This window comes from Lactuca serriola, chromosome 9 (genome assembly GCF_051521515.1).
Source record: "Lactuca serriola cultivar US96UC23 chromosome 9, Lser_US96UC23_V15, whole genome shotgun sequence".
Lineage (NCBI taxonomy): Eukaryota > Viridiplantae > Streptophyta > Magnoliopsida > Asterales > Asteraceae > Lactuca > Lactuca serriola.
Genome location: NC_136416.1, coordinates 126,739,921 through 126,758,813, shown reverse-complemented (window position 1 = coordinate 126,758,813; position 18,893 = coordinate 126,739,921).

Sequence of the window (18,893 nt, the reverse complement as noted above, 5' to 3'; positions counted from 1 at the left end):
GCAGATTTTAGCCCAAAGAAGTTCATATTAACCAACTTGGTTATTTTTCTAGAGTTGATTTGTATGAAATAATGTAATTTATACTTATTTCATTCAACATAATGTAGATCTCGGTCTTTGAGTTCTTTTTGACTAGATCCAACACCATAATCACATAAGAACATGTAAATAAATATAGAAATCACACAAAGCATACATATACTCATAGATCTACACATTTGCTTGTATTCTCCCCCCACAAAACATATAAAAACCGAAAAATAGGGGCTATGAAGCTCACCTTGGGGTTTGGAAGTCGGTTTTGATGAAGAAGTGAAGAGATCTCAACCCTAGATGTGTTATGGAGATGATTTTCGAGCTCTATGGTGCTATAAGAGTATGATTCACGAAAGTATGGTGTAAGAGGAGATTTTTGAATAGATCAAGAAGTGAAATCATAGATCTAAATGAAAAACTTACCAAAGATGATGATCTACGTGGGAAAACCTTCTTGAAATGCTTAAAATCTCGAAAAATTGAGAGGAAAGAAGAGTGGTTTTTCTTGAGAGTATTTGAGAGGAATGATAAGAGAAAATGTTGGGTTTTAGAATGAAATGTGAAGGTAGAAAGGCCATATGGCCGTGAGTTTGAAGAAGGGAGAGGAAGAAGGGATTTTTCTTGCCTAGATACATGAACTTACCTTGTTGTATGGTGGTTATTAGGCATGGATGACCACCATGCAACATTGAGGTGGGAAAGTTAGGATAATTCATCTCTTTTCCCTTTTTTTTGTTTTTGGGCCGAGTATGTGCTAGAGAAAAAGGTGGTGGATTAACTTGTCCCATTTCTAGCCTTGGCTCGAAATTATGAGGCCCATAAGAAATCTTTCAGCCCATTGGGCTCTTAGGGAGGCTCACGGCCCAAAATGGCAAAAGAAATTAGTTTAGGGCCCATTAGGGCTAATTAAATCCTTTATGGCCCATCATGGTCCATTAGAGGTAGAATGAATCATTCTAGGACCAAATGGCCCAAAATGTTATAGATTGACAAGTTGATGATTTATTGGTCCCTTAGGCCCAATAAAAGAATCCTAGTCCATAATGAATTTGAGCCGGGATTTCTAGGGTATCCAACCCTTATTTGAACATATGAGATATAAATGAATGAGAATAGAGTATAGTATTCATTTAGAGTATAGGCTTTTACAATGGATGATGTTTATATGAGATTATAATTTCCTAGCTAAAAATGCTAGTTGTGACAAAAATATACATGTATACATATAATCTAAGCAAAATGTTTAGTTTATACATGCATGACAACAATTTATATTTCAAAAGATAGCATGCTATTGTAATATATTTTATATACGAGAGTTCCCCATAAAGTTTATAAATCACATATGATTATATTTAATAAAAGTGTATAATAAAACTTTATATATAACACCCGATATTAATCGTGTGTTTTACTTGTATTCCCCCCCCCCCCTGAAAGCATATAAAAGCATTTAGAATATTTAAAAGGGTTAATTAAGGGGTATGAACTCACTTGAAAGATCGAAGTAAGGCAAGATGAAAACCGGGCATAATTTCTTCTCGGGAAAACGGATTTTCTCGGGATTCTCGGGAATCTCGGGAGCACAAACGACCTTCGGGACTTGAGCAAAATGAACGGGGCTTCGGGTTAGCACGGGCATGGAAAACGAGGCAACAACGCAAGAGAAATGAGAGAGAAAGGCAATTTTCTTCGGAACCCTCGCGGGTACGCTGGGCGTACGCGTGCGTCACGCATGACCGGATCCTCGACTGCCTCGGACTCGGATGGGACGGGCGACTAGCTTCACATAGGGCGAGATGTGGACGATCCGAAGCCTAGCCCTTGAGTATGTGGGGCGTACGCCTGTACGTTGGGCGTAACTCAGATAGGCTTGCTGACTCCCCTTCGGATAATACCAAGGATTAATAATTAAATTTATATTTTATTTAATTAATAAACTTCTAAAATTCGTATCTTCTTCATACGAATTCCGTTTTCGATGTTCATTATATCCACGCGTAGGTGACACTATGCTCTACAACTTTCGTTTAGATTCCGTCGGTAAATTTTGAAATTATTTTTATTATTTATTTTTAAAATGTCGTGTTAAGAGAATTTTGTTAGAAATTCATAACTTCTTTATCTGACGTCAGTTTTTGCCAGACTTTTTACCGCTGAAATACCATTGTCGAGACCTTCGATTCTGGTTTAGGTCATTCCGGCCAAAAGTCGCTCGATCTCCGATTCGAGTTTTTAGCTGTCTGCTGCTAAGCCGAACTTGGAAAAATCATAACTTCAATATACGAAGTCGGATTTGGGCGTTCTTTTTACATACGATCACGATTTAATGAAATCAAACATAGTAAGTAATTAAAATAGAAACTTTTTGGACATTTTATTTTCAAAGTTATTTTCATTAACTCAAAAGTGGTTACAATACTTGACTTTTTAGGTCATTACAAAGAGTTGAAATATCGGGTTGTCACATCATCCCCCCGTTAGAGGGAATTTCGTCCCGAAATTTAAAGTAGTAAAGATACTAGTGGATCAGAGAAAAGATGGGGGTACTTTTGTGTCATCTGATCTTCGCGTTTCCATGTGAATTCAGGTCCCGACTTAGCGTTCCAGCGAACCTTCACGATGGGTATGCGACTTTGTTTCGTTTGTTTGACCTCTCGGTCCATAATTTCTACCGGTTCTTCCACAAAGTTGAGGCTCTCGATCTCGTCGAGAGGAATAACAAGAGTCTCATCGGACAGACACCTCTTCAAGTTCGAGACATGGAAGGTTGGATGTATGTTACTAAGTTCACGCGGTAGATTAAGCTTGTAAGCCACATGGCCGATTCTAGCAAGAATCTCAAAAGGCCCTATGTATCTTGCATTTAGTTTCCCACACTTTGCAAAGCGTATTAAACCCTTCCATGGTGAGATCTTCAATAAAACATGGTCTCCTACCTGGAATTCCAAAGGTTTCCTCCTTTGGTCAGCGTAGCTTTTCTGTCGGTCAGGCTTTCAACCGTTCACGAATTTGAACGATCTTCTCTGTCGTTTCCCGTATGATTTCCAGACCGGTGAGAGTGCTTTCAGGAACTCGTCCTCTAGCTAACTGGGTGTCGCCAACTTCATTCCAGCACAGAGGGGATCTGCACTTTTGACCATAGACGGCTTCAAACGGAGCAGCCTTTATGCTTGTATGATAACTATTATTGTCTGAAAACTCGACAAGGGGTAAATGGATGTCCCATGCCTTTCCAAAGTCAATCACACAGGCTCTCAGCAATTTCTGCTTTCATATTAGGCCACCAGTACAGTTTCTTAAGATCCAGATACATTTTATCTGAACCTGGGTGAACGGAATATCTTGTGTTGTGTGCTTCAGTCATGACTACGTCTCTGAAACCACCGTGTTTCAGTGTCCAAATTCGATCCATGAGATAATACGCTCCGCCACCCTTGATTTCTAGATTCTTTTCCATTCCTCTCAGAGATTCACCCGCCACATTTTCAGGTTGTAATGCTTCCAGTTGAGCCTCCTTAATTTGTGTGGATAAGTGGGAATGGATAGTCATAGAAATAGATTTGACTCTCCGCCCAGTGTATTCTTTTCGGCTGAGAGCGTCAGCTGCCACGTTGGCCTTGCCAGGATGATTACGAATTTCACATTCGTAGTCATTAAGTAACTCGACCCATCGTCGTTGTCGCATGTTGAGTTCCTTCTGATCAAAAATGTGTTGAAGGCTCTTGTGATCGGTGAAATTAGTACTCTTTGTTCCGTGTAAGTAGTGTCTCCAGATCTTCAGAGCAAATACCACTGCTCCTAACTCAAGATCGTGTGTCGTATAGTTCACTTCGTGTGTCTTAAGCTACCGAGAGGCATAAGCGATAACCTTCCCTCTTTGCATAAGAACACAACCAAGTCCTTGGTTTGATGCATCACAATACACTACAAAATCTTCTATTCCTTCGGGAAGGGATAGTATTGGTGCGGTGCACAAGGCCCGTTTCAGTGTTTGGAACGCCTTCTCTTGTTTCGCTTCCCAGTCAAAGGCCACGCCTTTCTGGGTTAATGTAGTAAGAGGTTTCGCAATGCTAGAGAAGTTCTTTATGAATCTGCGATAGTAGCCAGCGAGACCTAGAAATTAACGAATCTCTGTAGGTGTCTTTGGTGCCGACCAGTTCTCAATGGCCTTAATTTTGGAGGGGTCCACGTGTATCCCCTTCTCGCTAACAACGTGGCCCAAAAATTCGACTCTTCGAATCCAAAATTCGCATTTAGAGAACTTTGCATAGAGCTTCTCCGATCGCAATGTTTCTAAGACTTTTCGTAAGTGCTGACTATGCTCTTCCTTACTTCGGGAGTAGATAAGTATATCATCGATGAAGACGATGACGAACTGATCTAAGTAAGGACGACACACCCTATTCATTAGGTCCATAAATACTGCTGGTGCGTTGGTTAATCCGAACGGCATCACTACAAATTCGTAGTGTCCATAACGAGTTCGGAAAGCTGTCTTGGGAATATCCCCTTCTAGCACTTGTAATTGGTGATATCCGGATCGTAGATCTATCTTAGAGAAGTAGTTTGCTCCTTGAAGTTGATCAAATAGGTCGTCAATACGGGGTAAAGGATAGCGATTTTTGACAGTAAGTTTGTTCAGTTCCCTGTAGTCGATGCACATGCGGAACGATCCGCCTTTCTTCTTTACAAACACGACCAGTGCTCCCCAAGGTGAGAAACTTGGTCTAATGAATCCTTTTTGAAGGAGTTCGTTAAGCAGAATGGAAAGTTCTTGCATCTCTACTGGTGCTAGGTGATAAGGCGATTTCACTACTAGGGTAGCCCCTGGAACTAAGTCGATTCTAAACTCGACTTGGCATTGTGGTGGTAATCCCGGTAGTTCTTCTGGAAAGATATCGGGAAAGTCGCGTACTTCAGGAATGCTCTTGATGTCTCTTAATTCCTGACTCGTATCAACGATGTGCGCAAGAAATGCATGATAATTCTTTCGCAAACACTTTCGATCTTGGATGCACGAAATGATGCGAAGGTTTTTACTTGATTTGTCGCCGTAAATCACTAATGTTTCGTCGTTAGGAAGGCTAAGACGAACTGCTTTTTCAAAGCACAGGATGTTGGCACGAAAAAGAGATAACCAATCCATGCCGACTATGACGTCGGAACTTTTAATTTGGACCGGCATGAGGTTGATTGGGAAAGAATGACCGTCTAAAGTTAACGTACAGTCCATGTATATGCAATTAGTGTTTTCCGTTTTTCCATTGGCCATCTCTACAGTGAATGATTTTTCTAACTTGCTAGGTTTATGTTTAAGTAAGTGAATAAAGTTTTGATTCACGAAGCTTCTCTCCGCTCCACTATCGAATAATATGCATGCATATGAATTATTGAGAAGGAACGTACCAGCAACTATAGTCGGATCAGCTACGGCTTCATCGTGGCCTATAGCCAAAACTCGTCCCACCCCGCCAGTATTTGCTGCCTTTGGACAGTTTCTCTTGTAATGGCCCACCTCGCCACAACCGTAGCAAGTTTGGCCTACACCCGCGCTGGGAACTTGAGTGATCGGCTTTGTAGGATCCTTGCAGAAACGGACAGTGTGTCCCTTTCTGTTGCAGTTGGAACACTGCATTTCCCGACAAGGTCCATGATGGTGATAAGTGCATTTCGTGCACTTTGGAAGGTTACCCCTATAAGGCTTTGTTGGGTAGGGATTCGTAGCAATAGTAGTAGGTACAGTAGCAGCATTCACTGAAACCCGTTGTTGTTTCTTCGCGGATTCTTGGGAAGACACACCCTTCCCTTTATTCCATACTCTCTTCCTGTTATTGTTGTTGTTTCCCTTTTGTGGTTCTGGTGTAGCAACCGTGGAGTTCTGATGACCTCCGTAATCAACAAGAGATTGTGCCAGTTCCTTGGCACTTTCAAAAGTGTCAGGTTTTAAAGCTAACACGCTTGATCGAATTTGGGGTGACAGTCCCCAAATGTATCTCTCTATTTTCTTGCTCTCAGGAGCAATCATATCTGGACAAAGGATTGCCAGATCGCAGAATCTATTGGTATAAGTTGCTATGTCAGTACCAATCATTCCAAGAGTCCAGAGTTCATGCTCGAGTTTTTGAATCTCCCCTCGTGGACAGTATTCTCTCATCAGCATGATTTTTAAGCTCTCCCAACTTATGGAGTTTGCCACTATCAGGGTAAGTACCTTAACGTGGCCATTCCACCAAGTTAAAGCTCTATAAATAAGGGTAAAAGTTGCAAACTTGACTTTGTTGTGCTCGGGACAGGAGCAGATTTCAAAGACTGATTATGTCCTTTCGATCCACTGCCTCAGAGCCATCACACCACTAGTTCCATAAAACATTCGGGGTTTGGCATTAGTAAAGTCCTTATAGGTGCATTCTCGGGGTTTCCCATGACTCTCGCCATGGTTGGATAGGTGTGTGCCAGTTCTCGAGCCAGTAGTACTCGAGTTATTGATCTGTGACATGGCAGCTGCTACAGCTGCGGTGACTGCTGCTTGGAACATGACAGCATCAAATTGAGGAGGTGGAGGTGGTATAGGTGCTTCCCCACCGTTGTTTCGCCTTGGGTTCCTACGCGGAGGCATCCTTCAACTATAGGTTGAAAAGATAAAGATAAGAATTCCATAGCATAGAAACTGTATGTGTCTCATCAACTAAATTGCTATAGCCCAACGACAGATGATAGTACAAGTCCAAAAATAGGAGAATGAAAGTTATTTGCAAGACTGAAAATCTGACACAAGCATTTGGTTTTTCCATAACTTTTTAAGGATTGAATGAAATGCTCCACGTAGTAATAATAGTGCCACTTATATTAATATAATAGTTGATACAATGATCACGAAAATTTGACCCCTATAAGGGTCTCCGGTTACAATGTTTAAGAAAAATTAAAAACTTTTAGCCGAGGTCCTAACTTATAACAAAATTTGAGATTTTGGCAAGCACTACTTGCGATGTAGGTTGCGCTTGGAGCTTGACTCCGCATCCGTTTGCTTCGATTCCATTAGACGCCTATCATAGGCGGCTTGTTGTTCCCTCAATTCCGCGAGGGCTGTAATCATTTGTGCTTGAAATGCCTCGGTTTGGAGTTGGGCATTGTCCTGAATTTTGTCCAGACTACGCATGTCAGAAGTGTGAACCTGTACTTCTACGTTGACATCCCGAATCTGACTAGCTTGAACTCTGGATCGGTAGGACTGATTGGCTAGTTTCCTAACCATTACTGGGAGTGCCCGATGGTGGATGTGACTTCCCCAGACGGGAGTCGGTCCTTGAAAGTTCCTTACGAAGATGGGAGGTTGTGCGGGAGGTGGATTGATCACTTCCAGCTCCGAGTCGGTACCGGAGTCATCATCTAATTCTATGGGTTCCTCATCCTCCTCGGGATCATCTTCGATCCATCCCCCGTTGGCTTGGTTGGGATAGTAGGGGTCGTCGGGGTGGTGAAATCCAGCCATTTGACTGTACGAGAATAGGGTTATAAGAATCGAATAATGTTGGGAACATGTAAGACTAAACAGGTATGTTAAGCTATCCTAAGTAATAAATACTCCTATAGTATTTAAATTCGTGTGTTTGATTCCCGTGATGTTTTCGTATGTTTTGACTTGTTGCCTACTACGAGAAATCCTCAATATACATTGGTCCGATCTCGGACAAATATAGTTGATCATGCTATATTTGTCCCAAATCCGATTACATATATCGAGTCTTAATCATAGTTTCCAACTTGTCTAAATACTTCTTGTATAGTTATAATCATGAAAACATGATTGTCGTATGCATGTATTTGTACTTGAATGACTAACATTAAAAGTTAAATGAAACGCGACTTAGGCGTAAAGCAAAAATGTTTTATCAGAGAGTATTAGTCCCTTAAGCATTTATAGTTTGTATATCTTATGTGGTTCGATATACTTAGTTCACTATAAACATTGCTCTGATACCAATCTGTCACACCCCCAAACCAGAACGGCGGAAACGTTCGGGGGCGGATGACTTCATGTGGTAGCATAACAAATGAATACATAGTAAAGAAAGCAATACAACCATCATATATATAATTGAAAGTTTACACTGTTAAAAGTACATGTTCAAAACCAATTACAATACGATGCCAAAATATGAATTTAAACTGACGACGCAACGTCCCTTCTTCAAAAGCTGTTTTGATACCTGCAATTACTGAATCCCTGGGACATACAAGCAGTGTTGAAAGAGTAGATCAACATTTAAGCTGGTGAGTTTCATAAGTATTAAATGAAAATTTTTGTATGAAAATGAAATGTTTTGTTTTTGTTTGTTTGTTTCTAGAAAATCCCATATTTTCTACTAACATAAATGTAGCCTTCTAACAAGACAAATGTTTGTTTCTAGAAAATGTATGTACGTGTAAAATAACCAATATGTTTGAAAACCTCGTAAAGCAATGAATTTTTAATACCTCATGTGTGTTTTATAACCATACTATTGACTCGGAATGCCTATACACAACGTTCTTCAGGCGTTGGAATGTTATGACGTTTGTCACCCTAAATGGTGGACTGTAGCTAACAGTTAAGGCGCGGGTTGTCAAGCCCGTATAGATCTATACGCAAACACCATGCTCCCCCTCCAAGGGATTCTGGTATATAATATAGGACTTGAAATGTGTACTCGAACGTATGTGAAGTTAATGTCTCACATATCTTAGTATAAAAAGAGATTTACGTGTTAAAATGTTCGTTTGTTCTTGTATATGAAAGTGACCTCTTGAAAATTTTGTTTCTAGTATGTAAAAGTTAGCAAGATTCTCGTAAAACTATACCTATTATAGCTTTCTAAAAGTGTGTCTCATTTGTTTAGAAATTCCTAAAAAATGAATCACTTGATATGAAAGTATAGATTTTTATAGTGTCTAAGATAGACACGTATACATATTATCTAAACAAAATGTTTAGTTTATACATGCATGACAACAATTTATATTTCAAAAGATAGAATGCTATTGTAATATATTTTATATACGAGAGTTCCCCATAAAGTTTATAAATCACATATGATTCTATTTAATAAAAGTGTATAATAAAACTTTATATATAACACCCGATAATAATCGTGTGTTTTACTTGTATTCCCCCCCCTTGAAAGCATATAAAACCATTTAGAATATTTAAAAGGGTTAATTAAGGGGTATGAACTCACTTGAAAGATCGAAGAAAGGCGAGATGAAAACCGGGCAGAATTTCTTCTCGGGAAAACGGATTTTCTCGGGATTCTCGGGAATCTCGGGAGCACAAATGACCTTCGGGACTTGAGCAAAATGACCGGGGCTTCGGGTTAGCACGAGCACGGAAAACGAGGCAACAACGCAAGAGAAATGAGAGAGAAAGGAAATTTTCTTCGGAACCCTCGCATCCCTTTTATAGGGGCAGGGAACCGCCTCGGTACGCTGGGCGTACGCGGGTACGCTGGGCGTACGCGTGCGTCACGCATGACCGGATCCTCGACTGCCTCGGACTCGGATGGCACGGGCGACTAGCTTCGAATAGGGCAAGACGTGGACGATTCGAAGCCTAGCCCTTAAGTATGCGGGGCGTACGCATGTACGCTGGGCGTAACTCGGATAGGCTTGCTGACTCCCCTTCGGATAATAACAAGGATTAATAATTAAATTTAAATTTTATTTAATTAATAAACTTCAAAAATTCATTTCATCTTCATACGAACTCCGTTTTCGATGTTCTTTATATCCACGCATAGGTGAGACTACGCTTTACAACTTTCGTTTAGATTCCGTCGGCAAATTTTGAAATTATTTTTATTATTTATTTTTAAAATGTCGCGTTAAGAGAATTTTGTTAGAAATTCATAACTTCTTTATCTGACGTCAGTTTTTGCCAGACTTTTTACCGCTGAAATACCATTGTCGAGACCATCGATTCTCGTTTAGGTCATTCCGGCCAAAAGTCGCTCGATCTCCGATTCGAGTTTTTAGCTGTCTACTGCTAAGCCGAACTTCGAAAAATCATAATTGCAATATACGAAGTCGGATTTGGGCGTTCTTTTTACGTACGATCACGGTTTAATGACATCAAACATAGTAGGTAATTAAAATAGAAACTTTTTGGACATTTTATTTTCAAAGTTAATTTCATTAACTCAAAAGTGGTTACAATACTTGACTTTTTAGGTCATTACAAAGAGTTGAAATATCGGGTTGTCACACATTTGGAACTTCGAATCACACAATACACCCATGGTTGGGAGTTTACGGCCGTAAACTCAAGAGTTTACAACCGTAAACTCCATGTGTGATGATATATGGAGAGTAAACTCATATATAGGGTCCTTTGGAACCCTAAACCCAAGTACCTTGTCCCACAATAGCTTAAATGCAATCCTTAGGGCTTAAAGCACTTATATAAAGTTTTTATTATGTTCTAGGATGTCTTAACATTATCAATTAGTAATTTAAGTGTAATTAAGTGCATATATGTGTGATTATATGTTCATTAGGATCGTCTTGTGTGTACAAGTCCTCACTTCACACCTAACAATCCTACACCGTACAGTTCATCTAAACTACCAACTACAGGTGAGTTCATACCCCTAATCAATGTTTTAAATGATTTTAAATGCTTTAAAAGGGGGGGGGGGGGAATACAAGTAGAAACAAACATGTTATTAAATCATTGATATGTATTTTATAACTGTGTTTGTCATTTAACAGATTTCACATACTACAAAATGTGATGCATGAAATGGTTTTAAATCTTAAAAATACATTGTTATCAAATGTTTTACTTTTGAAATGTTTATTAAAATGACATCAAGTCATTGTTAATTATTGTTCAAAACCCATAAGATGTCTTACAAAACCATTTTACATTCTTGAACTAAACTATGCATATACACTTATATTCTTATATATGTATTGATGTTATAGTTTACATCTTTCATTTAGTTTCTCACAGCCTTGAGTAGTAAGAGTGTATAAACCTACTTGAAAAACTAATTACCTTTCAGTAAGTTATCATAGGGATAATTTGAAGATATCAAACATTATTCATATTACAAGGAATCACACAAGAGTCAGTTCATTCATGAGTCTATACTAGTACATTACCTGATACGTGATTACATATACATATGCTTACCTGATACATGAATATGTTTACATATACTTACCTGTTACATGAACATACTTACATGAATACCATACAGGAACACTTTTACATAGGTGCATTATCCTGTATTCACTTACCTGGATACTTGTACTTAGAACTACGAGGATGATTTATCAGTACTTTCTGTGTAAATTATCTTTCCTATCCCGGTTCAATGGGATATCTAGGCGGGACTTACCATTCCGAACCCCACTGATTAGCACCAGTGGTCGATGACCATCTACGGAGGTCTAAGGTTATTACTTATACTAGGTAGATCGATAATCGGGGCTAACCCCTCCACCCACCTGCTGCTGCTTAAGAGGACAAGTGGACAATCTTCGATTGTTCATAAGGTTATACCTTTCGCTTATTGCGATGTTGTGTTACTCCTAGTACCCAGCGATGACACTTACATTAATACTTTTTATGGACAACCTTCGGATGTTCATTAGGTTATACCTTTCGCTTATTGCGATGTTGTGTTACTCCTAGTACCCAGCGATGACACTTACATTAATACTTTTTCTGGACAACCTTCGAATGTTCATTAGGTTACATATTTCACTTAATGCGATGTTGTGTTAGTCCTTGTGACAACCCGAAATTTCCATTCTGAACAAACCATTTGAAGCCAATAGAAGTAGAGCAGTTACAGTGAAAACTCAGATTTCGAGTATAAGTTTGGCAGTTTTCAGGATTTTACACTTAAGGAGATATTAGGAGAGTGGATGCACTAGGGTTTGTGCAACACTGTTATTCCAATACTCTAGGACATTAGAATTCATTTCAGGAATAAAAATATTTTCTACCAAAAATATCTCACGACTATAAATAAAATTCTAAACCAAATTGGTTCATTAGTTGGATTCCATTTAGAGAAAAGTCAATATTCTCTCTCATGGATCTTCGGGTTTTTATCCCAAATTGTGAGTAACTCTTTCTAGTAGTGTTAGAAAGCTTTAAATGTGTTCATAACATAGATTACATAGCTAAATCATCCGATTTTGGGAGTTTACTCCCCAAGGTGTTCTTGGGCAGTAAACTCCTGAAACCAAGCCTAGATTGTCCCCCGTGATTTGTAACTACCTTGGACTTGTATAGGAGTGTGTTAGGGACATGAAATCAACCAAGAATCACCCAAGTTTGGGAGTTCACGACCCAAGAATATCTTAGGCCGTAAACTCCAAAAAGAATACTCAAAATGGTGCTTTTAAGGCACCTAAGGCTTAGACTTGATTTTAGACATGTACCCTAAAGTGTTTAAAGCCTAGAAAACATAAGGAATCACAAGTATTGAGGATTTTACAGCCAAGAAAAGTTCTTGGGCCGTAAACCCCTATAAAGGGGTCAAATGACACCCTAAATCCTTCCTTATGCCTAGAACCCAACATAGTGTTGGGTTTTGAGCATTCTAACACTCCTAAGTGTACATGCAACCCTAAATACCTTGGATCTATGTTTTCTCTATTATACATGCAAATAAGAACTTCCAAGGTATTATCCTAATCTAGCATACAAAACTATCAATATAACAAGATAGAATACATACCTCTTTGATGTAGAAAGTCTTCATAAAGCTTGAGTGCCTAGTGCCCCAACTGTGACACCTCAAATGGTTCACACAAGACCAAATACACTTGGAATAACTTGAGAGAAATCCATAACTCATGAAATCGGATAGCCCTTATTTTACACACTCTAGTGGCCGATTTTCCCAAGAATATGATCTTTATATGGTGTTACAATTAGGGTAAACCCTTAATTGTCATGGCTTTCCATTTCCTTGGATCCATGGGTTCAAATACACCATGGAGCATCCATGGACCATCCTATGGGTTTTAGCCCAACTTGATTATCCAAGGAGCATTAGCCCACTATACAAGTATGAATGATTTACACAATCAACCCATATATTTAATTAGTCTTCTTTTGATTGCTTAATTAATCCTAGATTAATTCTTGATCAATACTAATTAAATAATCTTATTATTCTTATTATTAATATACTAGAACTTATAATATATTAATAACCATAAGTGTCTTATTTCTCTCATTATAGTCTATCCAAGTGCATGATGCCATGCAACCCAAATGGACCATGCCGGGTCAGGTCAAGTCTTACCAATTATAGTTATGGACTTAGACATTAATCCAACAGTCTCCCACTTGGATAAGTCTAAAACTATTATTGCGTATGACTTCAGGAACCAACTGGCAATCGTAGCTCTCAAAAGCTTCTGTCGAACTCTGACCTTGTCGATGAACTCTAACCTTTGTCAATGACTTGTCCATTAGATAAGGGATCATATATTCCTCCATTCTAGATATCATATGAACTGAGACATGGATTATAATCATTCTCTCTGTCCATTTGTTGTTTCCCGATTTCCGATTTATGACGACTGACTAATTGAACAAATCAAATCAGTCCTGGTACGGCCGAGCACTTCCATTTGTCATCATCAAATCATCGAGGGGCCCACAGATATCGCTTTTATCCCGAAGGTAAAAGGAATGGATAAACTTCGACTCATATGGCTTGTTCTACTACTTGTTGAATCATACACAAAGACACGTTTTATAGCACTGAGTTACCAAATGCGTTTTCGTGCAATCAATGTACTATCAACTCATAGTAACAACTCACATCTCTAGGTTTGAAGAATATAAGATATTATCGTCTCATGATCACTCATGATAAAATCCATGAATTGATTCCATTGAGCGCCGGTTGAATCCAATACTCAGAACTTATGAGCACTCATGAGTTTTGTAGCCCTTTGTCCAACACCTTAGACCTCTACAAGCCAACCCATGACAGTCTTAATTCATATCTACTTCCAACATATGACCGACTGTGGATGGTTTGAATAACTTAGTCATTCCAGAAGAATAACCCAATTTATTCGGGAAGTCAAAACATGCAAAATGAAACACAAGAATAATTGAATCCAATATGGTATCAAAACCTATGAACATAAATAAAACACCTTTTATTTATCACCATATGATTACACATTATTCATGTATACTGTTTCAGCTATCAACTTTATTCTTGAATTTAAAACAATAGGAGTCCCATGCTCCAAGCATGTACACTATGTTTTTTAAACACGAGTCATGCCATACACCAAGTATGCATACTATGTTTGTCTATGATCTTTACTTTGTGAACTAGATCCATTGAACATAACTTCAATGATTCTCTTTTCACACTCCCAAATCCTTACTGCAAATACAAGAATTCCAAATTCATGTCATTTACTGAAATCTGTTAGATTCTAAACTTATATGCATTGATCCTCTTGTAATGATTATGCGCAAAGTCAGAAAGGCTTGACAACAATCATTACAGAGTATTCCAAAGGGGATCAGCTCCTTAGAAACATCCTTCTTGCATTAAGTTTCCTAATCTTAAACAGATTGAAAATTCTAACTTTGAAACATTTCCAGATTCCATTTTGACTATCACTTCTGAACAAGAGTTGCCTCCTTACAGATTATGTCAATATGGTCCTTCCAAAATTATCACTACACTTCCAACTGTCCTTGAGCACCCAATATTTGGTAAACCTTAGATTGTCCTCGACAATTGTTTAATCCTTTTAGTCATATCCAGTTCTAAACCTTTTTCCTTCTTAATGCCCCAGACATTTGGAAAATTTTAGAAAGGATGAATATAGCACATGTAATCGATCCTATATCCGAAGCATATGGGAATCGATTCATGATGTCTCACATAAAGACTAAACCAGTCTTTTGCTATAACATTTCCATTTCAATTTGCCAAGTTCTCATAATTCAGATTATGAAAAGGGATGCCGTAATCATAATCGAATTTTAGAACGCAAATAATGGACTCATATACAAAATTTCCTTATGTTGAGCCATTCCAACATGAAATTCATATATATACTTGACTAAATGATTAAAACCTCACGATCTAAGCTTATAGATTTGAGATGAAGTATAATTTCCTCTCCCTTAATTATAGCAAAACAACTCTTTCCCAATTGAAACTTTTTGTTTTCTATAATTAACATTGCTAACTTGAAATACTTATCATAATTATCATGCTCCCACTAACATGATGATTATTAGCATAACACTTATGCTCCCGCAAGCTTTCACATGTACTCAGAAATCAGCTGAATTTGTTACCAAAGTTCAGATTTCTGATACTAGATTGCTTTGATAAGACTTTATCAAAATCATACACCTTCCCTTAGATAGCACACTTGTGTGTCTAAACAATTATGAAGAGGCATGCCATAATCATAATGGTTAGACCTTTTTGCCACTTCTCACAAGTCCAGGTTAGTGTGTCGGTAAACCACACACGCTCCACTAACGACTTTGAGAATGTAAATATCACAATTGTTATCAAGCTAAAATCTACTTAGTGAAAGTGTTTCATCACCATCATTTTCATGAATCGGAGAGAAACCTTATGACACTTAGATTTAATGGTGTAAGTGTTCTTATCCATGTGAATTGTCAAAACCATAGTCACAAGACAAGGATAATGACAAATCCAAACTCATATGGATTGAACTCACTCTTAACTTCTTGCCACCTGGCAGCTGAAGGGCCTGCCATTGCTTCCAAGTTGTTGTGCAACACATTGAGAACTCTAAGACCTCATATGCAAAGCCAACTTTAACTGGAATGGGCACAGAATATGTCAACACAATAGGTTATAAACCCCAAGTCGTGTGCTGGTGAAGAACTTCAGGTTCTCTTCTTGATTAGTTCTTGAGACTTTCAAGACCTTTAAGACTCCCACTATCCTCTTGACATATAAGACTCCCTTGTCAAATATCCAAGAGATAGTGTGGATTCTAATCAAGACAAACACTTCACACAATTGGCCTAAGTTGGTCTTTATTTTATCCAAAACATCACAACTTACCAATTTCAAATGTACAAGAGTAGAAAACTTTTACTCTTACATTTGACGAGTGTTTTTAAACCTTCTTTAAGACATGTCACTCAAGTTACAATCTTGGAGTATGACTTTAACACTTGTATTGGAACGAAGTATGACTGATCTTCTTGATTTAACCATTTCAACAATTCAAGTTCCTCTTCTTAGTCATAAGAAGACACTAAGATTTCCTTAGAGAACTAACTTTGATATGGTTTGTTAATCATTAAGATGATCACAACAACTGATACTAAAGTACTCTCCCATCTTTTCAGATTTGAGAAACTTTTATCCTTCAGCCAAAGTTGATTCTTCTTATTCGCTCTACCTTACATTGAAACTTTTCCAATGTCTCAGAATTATACTTTAGTCTGTAAGTATAACCATATTTACTAAGCTTTAGTAAATTATGACGAATAATCTTATCTATCTTTTGTGGTGGACTTAATCAGTGCACAAGAATGTGTACTCGATCCCTTAGTCCTTTACTTGACTTACACATCCATGTGACCAAGTAATTAGTCTTAATTTTCCAATACTTGAAAGTTCTCATTCATCATGCTATACAACTTGCATGATTCCAAGTTCCGGTCCAAATGAAACTTGGGTGATGAGAATCTTTCCTTATTTGGTAAATTTTGACATTATCACAAATGAAAGAATCAATTTCATATTTCCACTATTGCTATTAATGGAATCATATAAGCAACAATTTTTCCTCAAATGCCTTTATAAGGATATTTTAAAATAAATAAAATCAAAATTTTCCTTTTATTTTAAAAAACTTTGCGGAAAACTTATCCTTACAATCCATATGAAAACTTGTTGTTATCTATTCCTAAGCAATATCTCATAACTCTTAAGAAGTAGCTCAAGAATCCGATCTTCAAACTGCGCGATAGAAATCCATCTATGCGATCAGATTCAGCATATTCTTTCTTTAAGTTTCTTCACTTTTCTTTGATTCTTAAAACATCACCATGTGATCTAGTCACATCATGTATCAAGAATCTCATAATAGAAACTTAACAGAGTTAGATAGTGGACTTTACCTGAAGTAGAGTCAAACTTATTGACTTTAACATCCTTAGGTAAATTTTGCAGCTTCGCAACCAATGCCCCTTTCTTTAGCAATATAAACATATGGACCCTTTGATAATGGTACACGGGACTATCACAAACTTAGCTTTTCTCTTTACCATTGGGTCAACCGAGTTGACCATGGCCGATCCCTTTCCATTGGGAAGAGAATGCTTTCCTGGATTTCCTGTGTCACTATTGTCAATGTCCATCAAGTTTTAAGGAAGTTGATCTTAACAAATAGATAAGATCATTAAAGGTCTTGTCATAGTCTGTTTCATAGGTGTCCCAAAGGAAATCACTATGTGACTTAGAAAGTGATTGAACCACCAACTTTCTAAGGACTTTGACACCCAACTCTCCCGGCTTGTCAATATGTCACTACATCTCCAAGATGTGATCACACCTAGACCTTGCCTTGCCAATAGGGCTTGAGTGACCTTGAACTTATTGGGTTAGGGAGAATAATTGGAGGAGGTGAAAGAAGTATGATTTCCATGGGACATCATCTTCATTTAGGAACGAAGTATGACTCATCTTCTTGATTTAACCATTTCAACAATTCAAGATCCCTCTTCTTAGTCATAAGAATGCACTAAGATTTCCTTAGAGAACTAACTTTGATATGGTTTCTTAATCATTAAGATGAGCACAAAACTGATACTAAAGTACTCTCCCATCTTTTCAGATGTGAGAAACTTTTATCCTTCTGCCTAATTTGATTCTTCTTATTCGCTCTGCCATACATTGGAACCTTTTCCAATGTCTCAGAGTTACACTTAAGCTTGTAAGTATAATCATATTTACTGAGCTTTAGTAAACTGTGACGAATAGTCTTATCAATCTTTTGTGGTGGACTTAATCAGTGCACAAGAATGTGTACTCGATCCTTTAGTCCTTTACTTGAATCACACATCCATGTGACCGAGTAATTAGTCTTAATTTTTCCAATACTTGAAAGTTCTCATTCATCATGCTATACAACTTGCATGATTCCAAGTTTTGGTCTAATTGAAACTTAGGTGATGAGAATCTTTCCTCATTTGGTAAATTTAGACATCACCACAAATGAAAGAATCAATTTCATATTTCCACTCTTGCTATTAATGGAATCTTATAAGCAACAAAAATTTCCACAAATGCCATTGTAAGGATACTTTTTAAAATAAATAAAATCAAAATTTTCCTTTTATTTTAAAACTTTGCGGAAAAACTTATCCTTACAATCCATATGAAAACTTGTTGTTATCTATTTCTAAGAAATATCTCATAACTCCTAAGAAGTAGCTCAAGAATCCGATCTTCAAACTATGCGATAGAAATCCATCTATGCCATCAGATTTAGCATATTCTTTCTTTAAGTTTCTTCACTTTTCTTTGATTCTTAAAACATCACCATGTGACCCAGTCACATCATGTATCAAGAATCTCAGAATAGAAACTTAGCAGAGTTAGATAGTGGACTTTACCTGAAGTAGAGTCAAACTTATTGACTTTAACATCCTTAGGTAAATTTGGCAGCTTCGCAATCAATGCCCCTTTCTTTGGTAATATAAACATATGGACCCTTTGATAATGGTACATGGGACTATCACAAACTTAGATTTTCTCTTTACCATTTGGTCAACCGAGTTGACTATGGCCGATCCCTTTCCATTGGGA